This window comes from Bufo bufo, chromosome 7 (genome assembly GCF_905171765.1).
Source record: "Bufo bufo chromosome 7, aBufBuf1.1, whole genome shotgun sequence".
Taxonomy (NCBI): Eukaryota; Metazoa; Chordata; class Amphibia; order Anura; family Bufonidae; genus Bufo; species Bufo bufo.
The window spans coordinates 17,263,199-17,283,853 of NC_053395.1; positions in this window are offsets into that span (position 1 = coordinate 17,263,199).

Here is a 20,655-nt window from a genome sequence, read left to right on the forward strand (position 1 = left end):
TTTGGTTGAGACTGTCCCTAAGATTGTCCCTAAGATTGTTTTCTATCAGAAACAGCAAGACCCATCCATCCTCATTCACAGCCCAACACTGAATGACATTCTGCTTGCTCGTTCTGCAAGGACACCTTCCTGCCTGCGGCAGCACTAACTGGCTCATCCAGGCTGTCTGTCGGCAGGGTCTTTCATTCTTCCTCCCTAGTGCTCTTTCCCACCCACATATGCACTAAAATGGTGTTGTACACCATTTTACTGGATTTATCCAAAACTAACCAAAAAAGCTTCGGGTTTGGCTGCTGGATGAAATTCTAGAAAATTCGTAACAAACCCAGTTCATTATGAACTGCTTCACCCGTCTCTGTTTGATACACAAATTTTGCACAAATAAGGGCAAAGGTGTCTAAAACAAAGCTACTCATTCACATCCAACAATGATGACAACTTTAAGCTTTAAAGTGGACCGATTCTGTTGGATAGATGAATGACAGCGGAATATGTGGCCCGACAAAGCCATATGGGAACGAAGATACACATTTGATGAAGAGGTAAGTACAACGATAACATTGTGGCTTTCAGCTCAGTCTAAAACTTTTTTTAAGGAGGGAATATGAAAGCTTGCTGACAGATAGACAAAATGCACTGAAAAGAAGGGAGATTATGCAAAAAATGTATGTAATTGTCTTTTTGGAAAGTTCATTAAAACAAATGCCACAACCAGGGTGCAGATACTTTTTGACTCACCCTCATATTAATTGGATTACTTTGCTCTATACGCACAGCAGAAATCCATCAGAAGCATCCTGATGTTGACTGGGGCAGACAGTGTCAGATTGCTGCCCCATAACCTGGGAAAGCCTCTAGGTAAGAAGCTCCACCACATTAGTGTGTGGAAGATTTTGACCTGCCAGGACCTTCCATACATGAAGCTACCAGCATTCAGACATCAGATGCAGGAGCAGATTTACAAAAACTTCTGTTTTATAAACTGACAAATATGTTATGTGCATTACATTTACATTTATGGAGATTAATAATTGAATGCAATCTCAATTTTCACACAGGAATATTTACTGCCAAAGTGAAAAAAAAATCTGAGGGATTCACAACACAAACTGACAATATAATATTCTGTGAATTTCTAACCAACATTGCTTTCTCAGATAGAAATGAATAATTTCCCCCGTGTAATAAAATATCTCCGGAAATGTAATGGAAAACGAGCTCTAAAATCTTGTAATATTTGACTTATGAGTCTAGTAACACCTTACATTGTATAATGATGATGAGAAGATCCCAGGAGAATATCTCCGCTGACAATATTCTGCTTCACTATCACACCAAAATCTTATTGAAATGTCTCTATGAATCAATGAAATCAAATTATAACATGTACATTGTATATATATATATATATATAGAGAGAGAGAGAGAGAGAGAGAGAGAAATAAAAATGTTCACAGCATTGATTTATTTTGAATTCTTAGATTTCTAAGTTGAATGTTAGCAGTAAACCTCCCTGTGCAGTGTAATCGAGCTCATGAGATATCATGTACAATAAAATGTCAATGTCAGGTGGACGTACCAGTAGAGTAATAGCAGGCTTGTCCTCATGTAAAATTCTTTACTGGAAGTGAGCGGTTGCTGTGATTTATAATGTGCTGGAACAATCCCGGGCGATGATCAGAGATTTATAATGACCCAGGAGGAGAAAAGATGTTTATGATTATATCACATAATTCATGCCTCTTGAGTCCAGACATTATAATTAGTGATGAGCGAAGTGAGCTTCAGATGCTACATCCGAAGTCGCTTCGTTCAAAACTTCAAATTAATACTGTAGGAAAATCCGTCTCCACACAGTATTAAAATGTAAGGTCTCCGATAAGCTGACGTTAGTTAAATTCGCAAAGTCGTGCGATACTTCGATTAATAAGTTCGGTAGTTGATTTTTAAAAAGGAAAACTACTTTAAAACTTGGAGCCGAACTCGGCTTCGTTTCCAACTGGTACCTCGAAACTGAAGCTGAATTCGGTTCCAAGTTTTAAAGTGGTTTTCTACTTTAAAAATCAACTACCGAAGTTATTCAACGAAGTCTCGCACGACTTTGCGAATAACGAATTTCAGCTCATCAGAGCCCGTACATTTTAATACTGTACGGAGATCTCTGTACATTATTAATCCGCAGTTTTGAACAAAGTGACTTCGCATGTAGCATCCGAAGCTTGCTTCGCTCATCACTAATTATGATTTAATAAGTTATACATTCCATAAAAAACATTCTTTAACCAACTTGCAGAGTTATTCTTTGGTTTTCCTGTAATCTATTTTGAGGTGGATTATAAAATGGGCACAAGAGGTAAATGGAGCCTCCAACATGTAGGACTCTTCACCATGCCAACCTTGCCTCCAGCAGTCCACTCTATTATCCTTGGCAGTTCAATGTTAATAAGTAGAGATGAGCACATTTTAAAAAAAATTTGATTCAGCCGGTTCGCCGAATTTTTTGAAAAAATTTGCTTCGATACGAATTTATTCGCAGCGAATCGGGTAAAAAAATGGCTATTTCCTGGCTGCAGAGAGCCTTAATAGTGGTGTAGAACACTGTGCCTTGCAGTAACATGCATAGGGAGTCTTCTGTGGCAGTTAAATAATGCTGTGAGTCAGTATGACATGCAGGTGACAGGTGTCGCTGCACATTTCACTTATTTGGGCAGTCACGGGGACAAAATTGACCAAATAACTCAGGTATAATCTCAGCCTTACAGGTCGATGTCAGCGTCAAGAAGAAGCACACTCCTTTTACACTGTCATCAGCTGATTTCACATACTGTAGATGTCTACAGAACCTGTTCTATTAAACGCTTATACAAGTAGATCCTGGCTGTGGAGCATCCGCCTTCACTCGGTCAGCATTTGGTCAGTAATGTATTAGTATTGCTAATGCCCAAAAAAACAGGAGTGGATCCAAAAACAGAGATGACATGTGAATGGAATATTTGCATGTCTTCTGTGTTTTGTACCCACTCCTGCTTTTGGCTACCAAATCACAAGCCAATTCTGATGGGACCATACAGGCCTTACAGCTGCTATACAGACAGGATCTGTTGTGCATCTTATTTTTCCTTTCTTCTGACAGATCAGAAGAAGGGTAAAATAAATGATTATGTCAGCCAGGCCAAAAGGCAAAATAGTCGACCCGTCATGAAGTGGGAACAGCATGAGAAGTCAAGAGTGGCCCTATGACATAGTGGTGAGGTGAAAGCAGCATGCGGAGGCCACAGAGTGGCACAATGACAGCGTGGAGGTGGCAGCAGCATCAGGAGGCCACAGAGTGGCACAATGACAGAGTGTGGACGTGGCATCAGCAGCAGCATAAGGAGGAGGACAAAGTGGCAAAATTACAGTGTGAAGCTGTTGGCAGCATCAGGAGGCCACAGAATGGCAAGGTGACATAGTGTTGAGATGGCAGCAGGATCAGGACACCACAAAGTGGCAAGGTGACATAGTGTGGAGGTGGCAGCAGCATGAAGAGACCACAGAGCGGCAAGGTGACATAATGTGGAGGTGGCAGCAGCATTAAAAGACCACAGAGTGGCAAGGTGACATAGTGTGGAGGAGCAGCATCATGAGGAAACCATAGAGTGGCCCAATGACAGAGTCTGGAGGTAGCAGCAGCATCAGCAGGCTATAGAGTGGCACAATGACAGTGTGGGGGTGGCAGCAGTATGAGGAGGCCACAGAGTGGCAAGGTGACATAGCAACTATTGCAGATTGGTTAAGTATGATCTGGTATGGTTGTATGCAATTTGGATTGCAATATGGAATTTGAATTTGCAATTGGTGGAACTGTAAGTAAACACATATATAACTGGTTCAGTATACAGTTCTAATCACTATATTAACAGTAGGAACATTATATAACTGTTTAAATACCTATTTTGGCCTCTCTGCTTCCATAAAAAACTGCTTTTTGTGGATTGAATGTCTGTTCAGCTTCTCTCCTTTGGTGTAATGATCCTAGCAGCTCCTGCTAGGGGGATTTCCCACACAGGCAGTGTGTGAGGCTGGCTGTGATTGGTCAAAACTCCTGCTGTGTGTGAGGCTGGCTATGATTGGTCAAGACTCCTGCCCAGCAAAAACAGTTTAACGCTATGCTTTCTGTTGTTTCTGCTGTGTGATTGAGCTTACCTTACATTATATAATGAATCTTAAAGGCATTTCTTTTCTGCTTCTGTGAACACAATATATAACAGTTTTATGACATCCAAACATGAAGTCACTGTAAATAACTCTGCTTTTGTCTTTAACACACAAACATAGGAACTGTATTAAGGTTATTGGCAGGTTTAGCTATGTAACATCCCAGAGTTATGTTACTAAACTCTTTTACCCTGCTACAATCTCCTAAGAGCATTAACCTTGTCATCTGATGTAATTTTACATTATTTATTCACAACTGTGCATTATGAACAATGTTAAATGTATATTGCTATAATTTCCATGTTCACCAGCAGGTGGCAGCAATGTGTTAGCAAGGACTTAGATTCAGTTTAGTACATCTAAGCTGGAATAGTTCGTTCCAGCTTAGCTCCCCCTCTGTGAGCAGAGTGGCCTGTGCCCACATCCTGCAGCATGGGGAGAGAAGGAAGTTAGAGGGAGTGTAGCCCACCCCCTGCTAGGGGTAGGGTGTGCATGTTAGGAGCTCCCAGATAAAGGGAAGAAAGACAGGATCTTGTCTCGGCTGAGACATTGATCAAATCTCTAGCCTGAGCCCTGCAGCCTCAGCTGGATGAAGCAAGCAGACAACTCCAGTTCCAGGAAGAAAACATACCCTGAGAAGATAACTGTGAGTAAAGTCCAGAGACACAGGATAAGCCATTTTCCTCCTCAGCTAGTCAGTCCCCATACAGCAGAAGATAGAAAGTGCAGAAGCCAAATTCCTGCCACAGTATAGAGCTACAAAGCAGATGTCCTTTCCTGAAAGCTCCAGGTTGATAGAGCAGAAGATAAATTCCTGCCAACCATTAATACCTGCTGGGACCTGAGACTAAAGCTGTTTCTTGCTTGGATGAAAGTTATCTTCAGTAAAGACAAGTTTGAACTTTATCAAAGGTCTGGATCTCAATTTCTGCTGCAAAATCCCTCTATTACTCCTACTAGCACTACACTCAATTTATTGAAAGTGAGCCCAGCCGTACCCAGGTAGGAGACACCATTGACAAAATTACTACTACCATACAGAGACATTACCCCACTCTGGCATTCCTAAACTGGGACGTGCGTTATAACACCTTTAAAGGGCCCTGTGACAGTACCCTGCGCAATCTGCAATTGGCATCATGATTTATGAACAAAACTATAGACTATTATATCCATATTCTGACCCACTGCATAATTTGGCGTCAGTGTAACCATACCACGGTCCTGCCTGTGCTTATTGCAAATTTGGCCTTACTGGAACAGGATCTGATCGAATTGTGTGCCTATCCCTGCCAAAAACCAGATCCAACTGTGTGCCAACAGAACCGGATCCAATTTTGTGCCTAAGGCTACTTTCACACTAGCGTTCGGGTGTCCGCTCGTGAGCTCCGTTTGAAGGGGCTCACGAGCGGCCCCGAACGCATCCGTCTGGCCCTAATGCATTCTCAGTGGAGGCGGATCCACTGAGAATGCATCCGCCTGCCAGCGTTCAGCCTCCGCTCCGCTCAGTGAGCGGACACCTGAACGCTGCTTACAGCGTTCGGGTGTCCGCCTGGCCGTGCGGAGGCGAGCGGATCCGTCCAGACTTACAATGGAAGTCAATGGGGACGGATCCGCTTGAAGATGACACCATATGGCTCAATCTTCAAGCGGATCCGTCCCCCATTGACTTTCAATGTAAAGTCTGGACGGATCTTCTCATGCTACTTTCAGACTTAGAAATTTTTCTAAGTTATAATGCAGACGGATCCGTTCTGAACGGATGCAAACGTCTGCATTATAGGAGCGGATCCGTCTGATGAAACATCAGACGGATCCGCTCCGAACGCTAGTGTGAAAGTAGCCTTAACAGGATCAAATTGCATGTTTAACACTGCTACAAGGCCTGAGGATTGTGCAAAACCCTAAAAATTTACATTATTGACTTAATTGCTGTGCCAGAAAGCGCTACATAGTGCGCACCAGCACTCCAATGGTTAATTCGCCATATTCGTGGAATGGCGCTGCTCCTTCATGCCCTTCAGAAGTGGAAAAACTCAAAAACGCCCTCTAAAGAGCGCAAAAATAATGAGTACGCCCCCTTAGAAGAGGGAAACCTAAATCTGGCCCACCAAGAACTCTGCACTGCAAGCCCAGGGAGTGAAGACTCCTCCCCTCGGTCTCCACCCTTACTTCCTGCATCCAGCCTGATCAAGGAAGCAAGAAAGATGGCCACCATCCCAGAAATCAATATGGCCTCCGCACTCAAGCTCGCTCCCATGGAAGACCCAGACTGCCAAGTCGTCCAGACACTGGAAGTGTCTGCACCGCCAAGTGCCCCATTGCCAGCGACCGACTTCCCGGCCCAGGCACAAGCCGCGTCCTCTAAGGAGCCAAACGCATGTTCCGAAAACAGCCGCGACCGCCTCCGATGATCTGCAGGAGGCACCGGAACCGGCCATCCGGCCGCGACATCAGGTAGTAGCAGTCCCACTCCCTGAGGCTCCGGTCCAACCCGTTACCTACTAGGCCCAGAGAGAGCGCTCCTTCCCTGCCGTCACCACCACTGGCGATACCTTTGCCAGAGCCACTACAACCAGGAGTCCCCGGCAGGAGTCCCCGATGTACAGCAGCTCACCGCAGCTTTGACCAGCCTCACTACCTAGACAGTACCAGGAACCACCACATGAGGTCAGTGGAGCTCAATCACAGCAGCCAGCCTGAGCTACAAGATGCAGGACGCGCTCTTGTGTTCCTTAACAGTTCCAGCAGTGAAGAGGAGGTCACCTGGCAGGATGATCTTGTCCGATGGAAAGCCCGCAGATGGAGTACATAACAGGACTTGCTAAAAAGAGCGGAAGAGCAGCAAAATATAGAGAGGATGTTTAGTGGAGAAGATGACTTGTCAGAAAGAAGAAAACGCATAAAAACATATAAATAAATTGTGGAGGAAAAAGAGCACAGAGAAAAGGAATTGTGTGAAGCCTCCAAGTCTTCTTTTCAGCCGCCTGCTGAAGACAGCACACCTGATATGACTCTATCAGATCCGGCAGCCACTGATATTGACCTACCCACCAGTGAGGAGTCCACGGATACTGCTTCATGCACTCCAGAGCCACCACTGAATCCGGAGCTCTTTGCTATGAAAGACCAAGAGTCCATCCTTTATTGCTCTCCAGAAAACCTGTCACCTACAAGGAAACGGCCAAGGCCTACAGAGGATCCTCCAGAAGAGCGTGAAGTTGTAGTCCCAAGTTCTGCCACAGAATGCCACCAGGAGATCGCAGATGAAGTTTCTGCTGGAGTTACAGCTGCTAAGAGCACACAGTTTAAAGAAGAACTTTTGCGTCCTCAAATATGGGACCCAAGAGGAAGATTTCCAGACTTTCCTGTGAGGAAAACTACCCACTGTGGCAATTACCCACTACCTTGTATGGATTACAATTACCGTTATTGTTCCTGTGGATTACAATTGACTTGTACCTGTTTCAATGGAATACAAGTGACTTATGGACATATTGTTCCTGTCCACAGTCGAGGACTTCAAGAAAAAGGACTCAAGTCATATTTGAGCGTATAATGATAATATTGATTGCACTGATATTTGCATAATGTTTTTGCACTAATTTCATTACCGGTTTACAGGTTAAGCAACGTTCAAGAACATATGCCCATTGTGTGTATTCTCTTCTAGGTGCCGCAATGTGACCTTTATGCACTTATTGTGAAATTGCACTTAACTTTACACTTAGCCAGATGTGTAGCAACTTACTCTTGTGTGCCTTGCTTTACAGCCGGTTTGTTATTTTAAAAATCACAATTAGAGCATTTAAAAATGTTATTTTTACTTGAATACAATGTAAAGGTTAAATTTTATTTTTCAAATGGTTTTAAAAAGGGTCTTTATAGTCACAGGCTATTTATTAATCCTAATTTGAATATACCCTGGACCGTATTTTTGGGTCATTTAATTTTTGGATTATACACCTTCCACACAGTCAGTAACTTCTGCACATTTTTTGTTTCCAAAATGCAAAGAGTATTTTTCTCCTTTATTTGGGTTAAAAGGCTGCCAAAAGTCTATACTTCTAGATGATGTGCTCCTGGCCTAGTGGTGGGATTGATGTCCCTGATGTTATTTGTAGTGTTGTCACAATACCAAAATTTTGAATAGATTTTAAAACCATAAAAAAGTATTAAAATACTCAATACCATTCAATACCATTCGAAAAAAATAGAACACAAAAGCCCCATGCAATCCATATTTTATTTAACATCCAGCCTATAATAGAACAGTCCTATCCTTTTTTTTTCGGCGGGGGGCAAGGTGACTATAAAAATGACAAATTATGCTTTTTTTTTATTTATTTTTTATAACTATTAGCCCCCTTAAGGGGCTACAACCTGCGATCTTTTAATCCCTTGTCCTATTCACCCTAATAGAGATTTATTAGAGTGAATAGGACTTCACACTCTCCCTGCTGCCCTGTACTGCCCTGTACTTTGTGCACATAGCAGCAGGGAGCTTAACATGGCAGCCATTGAAGGCTTCAGTAGTATCCTGGCTGCCATGGTAACCGCAATTTCACTGCTGGGGCTCAGACCGAAAGCTGCAAATGCCACAAATGAGAATACTGAGGGAAGGGGGGCCTGTGGCCATTGCCACCAACGATCATAATACTGGGGTGGGGGGACTGTGGCACCATAGCATACAATTAACATGATTTTTATAATACTGAGGGGGGAGGCTACTGCACCACCAATGCATATGATTAATCCTTAAATACAAATGTAGGTTGCCTCTATGACAGGGTGTAGCGATCAGCCAAACCGCATCAATTAACCCCTTAGATGTGCCACCTGAGGGGTTAATTGACAGGGATCGCCGTGACCTGTCATAGTGGCTGGGTGCTGGGTATGTGATACGGCTGGCACCTGCAGCCTACATTTGTATTTAAGGGTTAATCATATGCATTGGTGGTGCAGTAGTCTTACTCCTCAGTATTATAAAATCATGTTAATTATATACATTGGTGGCTGCGGAGCGCAGCATAGTATCGGAAAATAGTAAATCCCCGTATCGTATTGATCCGGGTACAAAAGCATAGATTGGGTATCCATACTTCTATACCAGGTGCAACCATAGTTATTAGTATTACATTTTAACTTCTTTAGGCCAGTTGAAATACTGGTGGACCTGTTGCTGCCCTATGAAACGGGTGGGGATTGACCAACAGCTAGCCAGAGGTTTTTTGCTTTTACTCTTTACTCTAAACAAGTGTGCCCTGAAAAACTCTCCAATCTTTTGTGGGACAATGTTGATATGTTGGTGAAAATTAGCTGACAGACTCCCTTTAAAGTATTAAAACACAAGAAAAAAAATAAAGCCCTCACATTATTATGACTACCTCCTAATTTCAATGTCGTGGCTCATGAAGAAAGTCATGTGTCTTGAACTGGCTTGGTGGGTATTGATATGTCGTAGGTAGAGATGAGCGAACTTCTGTTTTAAGTTCGGCGTCTAAAGTTCGGCTTCCGGTTAGCGGAGGATCCCGATATGGATTCCGAATTCCGTTGTGGTCCGTGGTAGCGGAATCAATAATAAAACAGAAGTTCGCTCATCTCTAGTCGTAGGCTATCAGCACAGAAATCCCTCATTGGTGTCATGGGAAAAAGGGAGAATTATTAGCTTTTGGGCCGAGGGTGGCAGTATTTCTGAAACTGCGCAGTTTGTGAAAGGGATGAATGCTGCCGTGATGAAAATGTATCATGAGTGGAAAAATGGCACCATTGAGAATAAGCGATGTGGAAACTGTGGAGCACCGTGTGCCATTGATATGAGGGGTGAAAGGTGCACAAGAGCAGACTTACACGCTACCGTGGAGCAACAGTTCACAAAACCCTACTACGTATGGGACACCAAAGCAGATGGATGGTCACTGAACACAAGCTGGTGGTGGTAGTGTTATTGTCTAGGTTAAATGCCTTGCATTCTGTGGGCCCACTCATCCATGTGAAAGACACTCTTAAAAAATTCAGGTTTGAATCCATCCTCACAGATCATATGCTTCCATACATGCAGATTGTGTTCCATGGGGTGGATGGGATCTTCCACCAAGACCGTGTGACATTTTATACAACTATAAATGTCAGACATTGGTTGGAAGTGCATAACCAAGACTTCTAAGCACTAACCTAGCCCCCTAATTTCCCAGACTTGAATCCAGTTGAGCATCTTTGGGACCACCTCAATGGTCGTGTTCACTCTATGGATCCTCCTCCACGTCCCCTTCAGCAGATGTGGGATTCACTGCAGTCAGCATGGCTTCACATACCTGTGACAACCTAGCAGAACCATATTGAGTCCCCCCAACCCTTCTAGCTGCTGTCCTTGCATCACACAGTTGTTAATCTAGAGATTAGCTGGTGTCAGAATAATGGGACTTGACTGTACAGTATATAAAAATGTGCTATTGCTTTAATAATGCTGACTGAATGAATGTAACACATCGTGTAAATGTAACCCATAAAACTATGGCACTTGCACTTCTTACTAATTCCACCTCATTTGGAATTTTTGTCCAGCTTCCCATTACATTGTATGCAATAATAAATAAATTCATTAGAAAGCACAGCCTATTAAAAAAAATGTATGTCTCCGGGAAGGCAGGGAATAAAAAATGAAAAGGGGAAAACAGAAAATTGTTGCTTCAGGAAGGGGTTAATCATCAGAAATATTTTATATAAATAATGCTCAATTATTATATAAAGAAAAATTCATCAACATTTCAATAAATGTTAGAATTTGATACTTTACTTTGCCATTCATCAATTTTAATTAGATTTTCTCTTTAAAATGGACATTCCTTTTATGATTCCCAGCAGGGCAGTTTTAACACTGGAATTCTGTAGACTGTATATGATAGGATTAATCATGGGGATGATGGTTGTATATACTGTATTGAAGGCTAAATCCAATAAATAAGAATAAGGTGGTATCAGGTAATCTATTATGCTTGTTCCATAGTAAAGGGAAATGACAGTGAGGTGGGATGAGCAGGTGGAGAAGGCTTTATTTCGACTTTCTTTTGACTTCAACTTGAAGATGATGGAGAAAATTTTAACATAAGAGATAACAGTGCACATCAATGGGATGAATCCAAAAAACAACACTTCCATACTGAATACTACAAAAAACATTTTCCTGCTTGTACAAGTAGTCTTTGTTAGTGACTTAATATCACAGAAGATCTGGTGAATGATGTTGGAGTGACAGGAGGACATGTATAAAGCTGAAGTTACAAACATTAAAGAGTTTAAAAAGGCGGCTACACAATTCCCAATAGTTATCAGGATGCAATTTCTCCGACTCAGGATCCGATGATAATGTAAGGGGAGGCAGATAGCGACATATCGGTCATAAGCCATAATGAAGAGAAGTATTTCCTCTGCGCCCGCCACTGTAATTATAAAGTACAACTGAATATAACATTGTGAGAAGGAGACGATGTGATTTCCAGACAATAACATGTGCAGTAATTTAGGAACAGTGACTGATGTATAAAATATGTCTACAATGGACAAATTACAGATAAAGAGTTTCATTGGTTCATGTAACTGAACTGCCAGACATATGACTGTGATAATAGAGGAATTGATAAGGATTCCGACCAAATATATCAAGAAGAAGAAAGTGGTAATGAGCAGTTTATTCCCAGTCTCTACAGAAAATGGCAGAATATAAAAGTATTGAATAGAAGTCTCATTCATCATTAGTATTTAATGAATGTTCTAGAGAATAAAGCACAAATTGTATCATATATTTCAGCCGATACAATATCAAATACACTATCTACTAAAGAAGAAATGAAAAAATTGATCGGGAGCACTGTAACCTAATCTTTAATAAATGATGACCTCAGACCAAGTGGCCACTTACCTCTTTGCAGACCCATCGATATTTTGAGTGCTCTCTCTCTCTATATATATATACACACTGCTCAAAAAAATAAAGGGAACACAAAAATAACACATGCTAGATCTGAATTAATGAAATATTCTTCTGAAATACTTTGTTCTTTACATAGTTGAATGTGCTGACAACAAAATCACACAAAAATTTAAAAATGGAAATCAAATTTTTCAACCCATGGAGGTCTGGATTTGGAGTCACACTCAAAATTAAAGTAGAAAAACACACTACAGGCTGATCCAACTTTGATGTAATGTCCTTAAAACAAGTCAAAATGAGGCTCAGGTAGAGTGTGTGGCCTCCACGTGCCTGTATGACCTCCCTACAACGCCTGTGCATGCTCCTGATGAGGTGGCGGACGGTCTCCTGAGGGATCTCCTCCCAGACCTGGACTAAAGCATCTGCCAACTCCTGGACAGTCTGTGGTGCAACGTGACGTTGGTGGATAGAGCGAGACATGATGTCCCAGATGTGCTCAATTGGATTCAGGTCTGGGGAACGGGCGTGCCAGTCCATAGCATCAATGCCTTCGTCTTGCAGGAACTGCTGACACACTCCAGCCACATGAGGTCTAGCATTGTCTTGCATTAGGAGGAACCCAGGGCAAACCGCACCAGCATATGGTCTCACAAGGGGTCTGAGGATCTCATCTCGATACCTAATGGCAGTCAGGCTACCTCTGGCGAGCACATGGAGGGCTGTGCGGCCCTCCAAAGAAATGCCACCCCACACCATTACTGACCCAATGCCAAACTGGTCATGCTGGAGGATGTTGCAGGCAGCAGAACGTTCTCCACGGCATCTCAAGACTCTTTCACGTCTGTCACATGTTCTCAGTGTGAATCTGCTTTCATCTGTGAAGAGCACAGGGCGCCAGTGGAGAATTTGCCAATCTTGGTGTTCTCTGGCAAATGCCAAACGTCCTGCACGGTGTTGGGCTGTAAGCACAACCCCCACCTGTGGACGTCGGGCCCTCATATCACCCTCATGGCATCTGGTTCTGACCGTTTGAGCAGACACATGCACATTTGTGGCCTGCTGGAGGTCATTTTGCAGGGCTCTGGCAGTGCTCCTCCTGTTCCTCCTTGCACAAAGGCGGAGGTAGCGGTCCTGCTGCTGGGTTGTTGCCCTCCTACGGTCTCCTCCATGTCTCCTGATGTACTGGCCTGTCTCCTGGTAGTGCATCCATGCTCTGGACACTACGCTGACAGACACAGCAAACCTTCCTGCCACAGCTCGCATTGATGTGCCATCCTGGATAAGCTGCACTACCTGAGCCACTTGTGTGGGTTGTAGACTCTGTCTCATGCTACCACTAGAGTGAAAGCACCGCCAGCATTCAAAAGTGACCAAAACATCAGCCAGGAAGCATAGGAACTGAGAAGTGGTCTGTGGTCACCACCTGCAGAACCACTCCTTTATTGGGGGTTTCTTGCTAATTGCCTATAATTTCCACCTGTTGTCTATCCCATTTGCACAACAGCATGTGAAATTGAATGTCACTCAGTGTTGCTTCCTAAGTGCACAGTTTGATTTCACAGAAGTGTGATTGACTTGGAGTTACATTGTGTTGTTTAAGTGTTCCCTTTATTTTTTTGAGCAGTGTATATATTATTTATGTTGTTAACACCAAATAAATATGATAACGTATTGACCTCCCACTAACTGTAGTCATTTTTTATTTATTGTAAATGTAAATTTTGAAATTTACTTAAACTAAACAAAGTTTGATACTTTTACACTTTTACTGTTACAAAACAAAGAAAACTGTGACAATATAATTAGTGCTTGAGTGAATCGAAGTCAAATGAATTGACTTTGATTTGAATTTTGGAAAACATTTGATTTGCTACGAAGCTGAATTTCCTCGAACTTTGTGGTAATAAATATATTTCTCCATAAAATAAAGTCAAAAGAAACCTGTGTTTTTGCTCTTTAAGATACATTTAAAGGGAGTCTGTTACCAAAATATGATGTTATACACCACTTACTGTACATGGCTCTCTACCACACCTATCCATGATTCAACAAATGGTACCTTTGTAATTTTCTTTTGACTTTCACCAGCAGGAAAAACGCAGTTTAATCCATATGCAAATGAGGGCTCGCTAGTGCCCAGGGGCGGTGTTCGGTGTGTAGGAGCCCAGGCTGCTCTGCCTTCTTTTTACAATACTACTCCCCAGCCTCTTCCTTGGCCCGCCCTGCAAGTTGCTTGCGTCATCCACAGGACCGGCCGATATCCCGATGTGATGCTTTGTTACATGTAGTGCGCATGCGCCAGCCTGCAGTCCTCCTGTTTGCTTCTGGTCTGCCCCCCTAGTCACAGGTTTCACGCCGTTTGCTGGCGCATGCGCACTACATGTCACAGTGCGCATTCCTGCACCGGCGGTGCACTGCGCACCCGCGGAATATTGTCCAGTCCTGTGGATGACGCAAGGGACTTGCAGGGAGGGCCAAGGAAGAGGCTGGGGAGGAGTAATGTAAAAGAAGGCAGAGCAGCCTGGGCTCCTACACACCGAACGCCGTCCATGGGCACTTGCGAGCCCTCATTTGCATATGGATTAAACTGCGTTTTTCCTGCTGGTGAATATCAGAAGAAATTTAAAAAGGTACCATTTGAATCATGGATAGGTGTGCTAGAGAGCCATGTAAGAGGTGTATAACATCATATTTTGGTGACAGACTCCCTTTAAGACAGAAACCTTAGAGGGAATTTATCACTGGATTCTAAACAGATTTCTGGCATAAAAAAGTCCCACATTTTAAAGCTCGAGATGAGTGTATCGAAGTTGACAAAGTTTTCAGGAAAAATTTGATTTGCACCGAAGCCGAATTTCCTTGCGCTTTGTGGTAACAAATCAAATTTTTTCCTAAAATGGCTGCTGCACATGTGAAGACATGGAGAAAAGAACTCTGGTAAGGCGGGATCACCCATAATGCCATGCATGCATGCAGCCAATCAGCATCCAGCCAGCCCTGTGATGTTACAGCCCTATAAATAGCGGCAGCCAACTTAGATTCTGACATTTATCTGTGTACTTAGTGCAGGGAGAGATGTCAGCAGGCGCTAGGGACAGTAGTAGAAAATACTTTAAAGTGCTGAATAAACGATTTACAAGTGCAGGGAAAAATTATTCAAGGTGTAGGGAAAGGACAGGGAGGAATCATTCCACAGTGTTAATGTAGAACAAGGTTCAGTAGGGGAGGTTACAGCCGGGGTAATAGGAACAATCCTATGACACCTTGCTGCACTGACTGGGGATCCAAATTGCCATTATACAGCTCTGTAATTCCAGCAAACCGTTCTTGTTAGGATGCAAGTGCTGTTTGATACAGGCATTAACAGGGTTTATTACAAGGAAATATTTCTAAATCTAATTTGCTCTTGTGCGGTGCAGTTATATGTTCTAAAGCATTATTTTTGTCTTGTATTAGTGGGAAAAGGGCTTATTAGTTGGGATGAGCGAACCCGAACTGTATAAAAGTAAAAGTCTGAGTTCGGGTTCGGTGTTCGGCGCTTTCTTGGCGCTTTTTGAAAGGCTGCAAAGCAGCCAATCAACAAGCGTCATACTACTTGCCCCAAGAGGCCATCAAAGCCTTGCCTACTATTGGCATGGCTGTGATTGGCCAGTGCAGCATGTGACCCAGCCTCTATATAAGCTTGGGTCACGTAGCGCTGCACGTCACTCTGCTGATACAAGTGTAGGGAGAGGTTGCAGCTGCGACGTTAGGGCGAGATTAGGCAGTGATTAACTCCTCCAAAAGACTTCATTCTGTGGATCATTGAACTGCTGCTATTCAATTGCTCAGTGTTTTTAGGGTGCCCAGAGCGTTTTTCAGTCACTTTTTTCTGGGGTGATCAGCGGCCATTTTGTGGCTTGTGGTGCGCCAGCACAAGCTACCACCAAGTACATTTAACCATCAATAGTGTGGTTATTTTTTGCTATATCCTACATCAGGGTCAAGCTTTCATCAAGTGCATTTAACCATCAATAGTGTGGTTATTTTTTGGCCATATACTACATCAGGGGCAAGTTGAGCCTGTCACCCAGCGCCTAAAAAATAGGCCTCACATTTATATTCATCCAAATCTGTAGTGTTTTAGCTGGTCAAGTTATTTTTAGTGACCGTCAAAGCACAGTTTTTGTTCTGGGTTGAAAAACAATTCCCAAATTTGCAATTCTCAAAATTAGTGGTTTCTGCTGTATCAGGCCTACTTTAAATCTATCCCTAAAAGGGTATATTAGATTCAAGGAGCTGATAGGGTAATTCTCAATAACTTCACACACACGCTACTGTGCAGATCCAAGTCTAATTCTGTGATTAAACGTATACCTGTCACCCAGCGCCTAAAAAATAGGCCTCACATTTATATTCAGCTAAATCTGTCACTACTGCTGTGCCTGTATTAGTGTAATACGGTACCTAAATAGATAGCCAGATAGTGTTAGGTGTCTGTAAAAAAAGGCCTGAATTTGAATTCAATACATTGGCCCGAATAATATTTTTCTTATTGTGGTGAACGGTAACAATGAGGAAAACATCTAGTAAGGGACGCGGACGTGGACATAGTCGTGGTGGTGTTAGTGGACCCTCTGGTGCTGAGAGAGGACGTGGCCGTTCTGCCACAGCCACACGTCCTAGTGTACCAACTACCTCAGGTCCCAGTAGCTGCCAGAATTTACATGGATATTTGGTGGGGGCCCAATGCCGTTCTAAGGATGGTAAGGCCTGAGCAGGTACAGGCACTAGTCAATTGGGTGGCCGACAGTGCATCCAGCACGTTCACATTATCTCCCACCCAGTCTTCTGCAGAAAGCGCACAGATGGCGCATGAAAACCAAGCCCATCAGTCTGTCACATCACCCCCATGCATATCAGGGAAACTGTCTGAGCCTCAAGTTATGCAGCAGTCTCTTATGCTGTTTGAAGACTCTGCTGCAGGGTTTCCCAAGGGCATCCACCTAGCCCTTGCCCAGGGGTGGAAGAGATAGAATGCACTAACGCACAACCACTTATGTTTCCTGATGATGAGGACATGGGAATACCACCTCAGCACGTCTCTGATGATGACGAAACACAGGTGCCAACTGCTGCGTCTTTCTGCAGTGTGCAGACTGAACAGGAGGTCAGGGATCAAGACTGGGTGGAAGACGATTCAAGGGACGATGAGGTCCTAGACCCCACATGGAATGAAGGTCGTGCCACTGATTTTCACAGTTCGGAGGAAGAGGCAGTGGTGAGACCGAGCCAACAGTATAGCAAAAGACAAAGAGGGAGCAGTGGGCAAAAGCAGAACACCCGCCGCCAAGAGACTCCGCCTGCTACTGACCGCCGCCATCTGGGACCGAGCACCCCAAAGGCAGCTTCAAGGAGTTCCCTGGCATGGCACTTCTTCAAAAAATGTGCTGACGATAAGACCCGAGTGGTTTGCACGCTGTGCCATCAGAGCCTGAAGCGAGGCATTAACGTTCTGAACCTTAGCACAACCTGCATGACCAGGCACCTGCATGCAAAGCATGAACTGCAGTGGAGTAAACACCTTAAAAACAAGGAAGTCACTCAGGCTCCCCCTGCTACCTCTTCTGCTGCTGCCGCCGCCTCGGCCTCTTCTGCTGCTGCCGCCGCCTCGGCCTCTTTCTCCGCCTCTGGAGGAACGTTGGCACCTGCCGCCCAGCAAACATGGGATGTACCACCAACACCACCACCTGCGTCACCAAGCATCTCAACCATGTCACACGGCAGCGTTCAGCTCTCCATCATACAAACATTTGAGATAAAGCGTAAATTCCCACCTAGCCACCCTCGATCCCTGGCCCTGAATGCCAGCATTTCTAAACTACTGGCCTATGAAATGCTGTCATTCAGGCTGGTGGACACACACAGCTTCAAACAGCTCATGTCGCTTGCTGTCCCACAGTATGTTGTTCCCAGCCGGCACTACTTCTCCAAGAGAGCCGTGCCTTCCCTGCACAACCAAGTATCCGATAAAATCAAGTGTGCACTGCGCAACGCCATCTGTGGCAAGGTCCACCTAACCACAGATACGTGGACCAGTAAGCACGGCCAGGGACGCTATATCTCCCTAACTGCACACTGGGTAAATGTAGTGGCGGCTGGGCCCCAGGCGGAGAGCTGTTTGGCGCACGTCCTTCCGCCGCCAAGGATTGCAGGGCAACATTCTTTGCCTCCTGTCTCCTCCTCCTCCTACTCAGCTTCCTCCTCCTCTTCTTCCACCTGCTCATCCAGTCAGCCACACACCTTCACTACCAACTTCAGCACAGCCCGGGGTAAACGTCAGCAGGCCGTTCTGAAACTCATATGTTTGGGGGACAGGCCCCACAACGCGCAGGAGTTGTGGCGGGGTATAGAACAACAGACCGACGAGTGGTTGCTGCCGGTGAGCCTCAAGCCTGGCCTGGTGGTGTGCGATAATGGGCGAAATCTCGTTGCAGCTCTGGGACTAGCCGGTTTGACGCACATCCCTTGCCTGGCGCATGTGCTGAATTTGGTGGTGCAGAAGTTCATTCACAACTACCCCGACATGTCAGAGCTGCTGCATAAAGTGCGGGCCGTTTGTTCGCGCTATCGGCGTTCACATCCTGTCGCTGCTCGCCTGTCTGCGCTACAGCGTAACTTCGGCCTTCCCGCTCACCGCCTCATATGCGACGTGCCCACCAGGTGGAACTCCACCTTGCACATGCTGGACAGACTGTGCGAGCAGCAGCAGGCCATAGTGGAGTTTCAGCTGCAGCACACACGGGTCAGTCACACTGTGGATCAGACCCACTTCACCACCAATGACTGGGCCTCCATGCGAGACCTGTGTGCCCCAGCTGTGTCACGGCCAGCTCCTCTGAGGGCAGGGTTAGCATGGCAGAGATGTGGAAAAGTTTTGTCACCACGCCACAACTAATTGCACCACCACCTGATACGGAACGTGTTAGCAGGAGGCAACATTTCAATAACATGGTGGAACAGTACCTGTGCACACCCCTCCACGTACTGACTGATGGTTCGGCCCCATTCAACTTCTGGGTCTCCAAATTGTCCACGTGGCCAGAGCTAGCCTTTTATGCCTTGGAGGTGCTGGCCTGCCCGGCGGCCAGCGTTTTGTCTGAACGTGTATTCAGCACGGCAGGGGGCGCCATAACAGACAAACGCAGCCGCCTGTCTACAGCCAATGTGGACAAGCTGACGTTCATAAAAATGAACCAGGCATGGATCCCACAGGACCTGTCCATCCCTTGTGCAGATTAGATATTAACTACCTCCCCTTAACAATACATTATTGTACTCCAGGGCACTTCCTCATTCAATCCTATTTTTATTTTCATTTTACCATTATATTGCGGAGCAACCCAAAGTTGAATAAACCTCTCCTCTGTCTGGGTGCCGGGGCCTAAAAATATCTGACAGTGGCCTGTTCCAGTGGTGGGTGACATGAAGCCTGATTCTCTGCTATGACATGAAGACTGATTCTCTGCTGACATGAAGCCTGAATCTCTGTTATGGGACCTCTCTCCTCTGCCTGGGTGCCTGGGCCTAAATATGTGACAGTGGCCTGTTCCAGTGGTGAGTGACGTGAAGCCTGATTCTCTGCTATGACATGAAGACTGATTCTCTGCTGACATGAAGCCTGAATCTCTGTTATGGGACCTCTCTCCACTGCCTGGGTGCCGGGGCCTAAAAATATCTGACAGTGGCTTGTTCCAGTGGTGGGTGACGTGAAGCCTGATTCTCTGCTATGCCATGAAGACTGATTCTCTGCTGACATGAAGCCAGATTCTCTGTTACGGGACCTCTCTCCTCTGTCTGGGTGCCGGGGCCTAAAAATATCTGACAGTGGCCTGTTCCAGTGGTGGGTGACATGAAGACTGATTCTCTGCTGACATGAAGCCTGAATCTCTGTTATGGGACCTCTCTCCTCTGCCTGGGTGCCTGGGCCTAAATATGTGACAGTGGCCTGTTCCAGTGGTGGGTGATGTGAAGCCTGATTCTCTGCTATGACATGAAGACTGATTCTCTGCTGACATGAAGCCTGAATCTCTGTTATGGGACCTCTCTACTCTGCCTGGGTGCCGGGGCCTAAAAATATCTGACAGTGGCCTGTTCCAGTGGTGGGTGACATGAAGCCTGATTCTCTGCTATGACATGAAGACTGATTCTCTGCTGACATGAAGCCTGAATCTCTGTTATGGGACCTCTCTCCTCTGCCTGGGTGCCTGGGCCTAAATATGTGACAGTGGCCTGTTCCAGTGGTGGGTGACGTGAAGCCTGATTCTCTGCTATGACATGAAGACTGATTCTCTGCTGACATGAAGCCTGAATCTCTGTTATGGGACCTCCCTCCTCTGCCTGGGTGCCTGGGCCTAAATATGTGACAGTGGCCTGTTCCAGTGGTGGGTGACGTGAAGCCTGATTCTCTGCTATGACATGAAGACTGATTCTCTGCTGACATGAAGCCTGAATCTCTGTTATGGGACCTCTCTCCTCTGCCTGGGTGC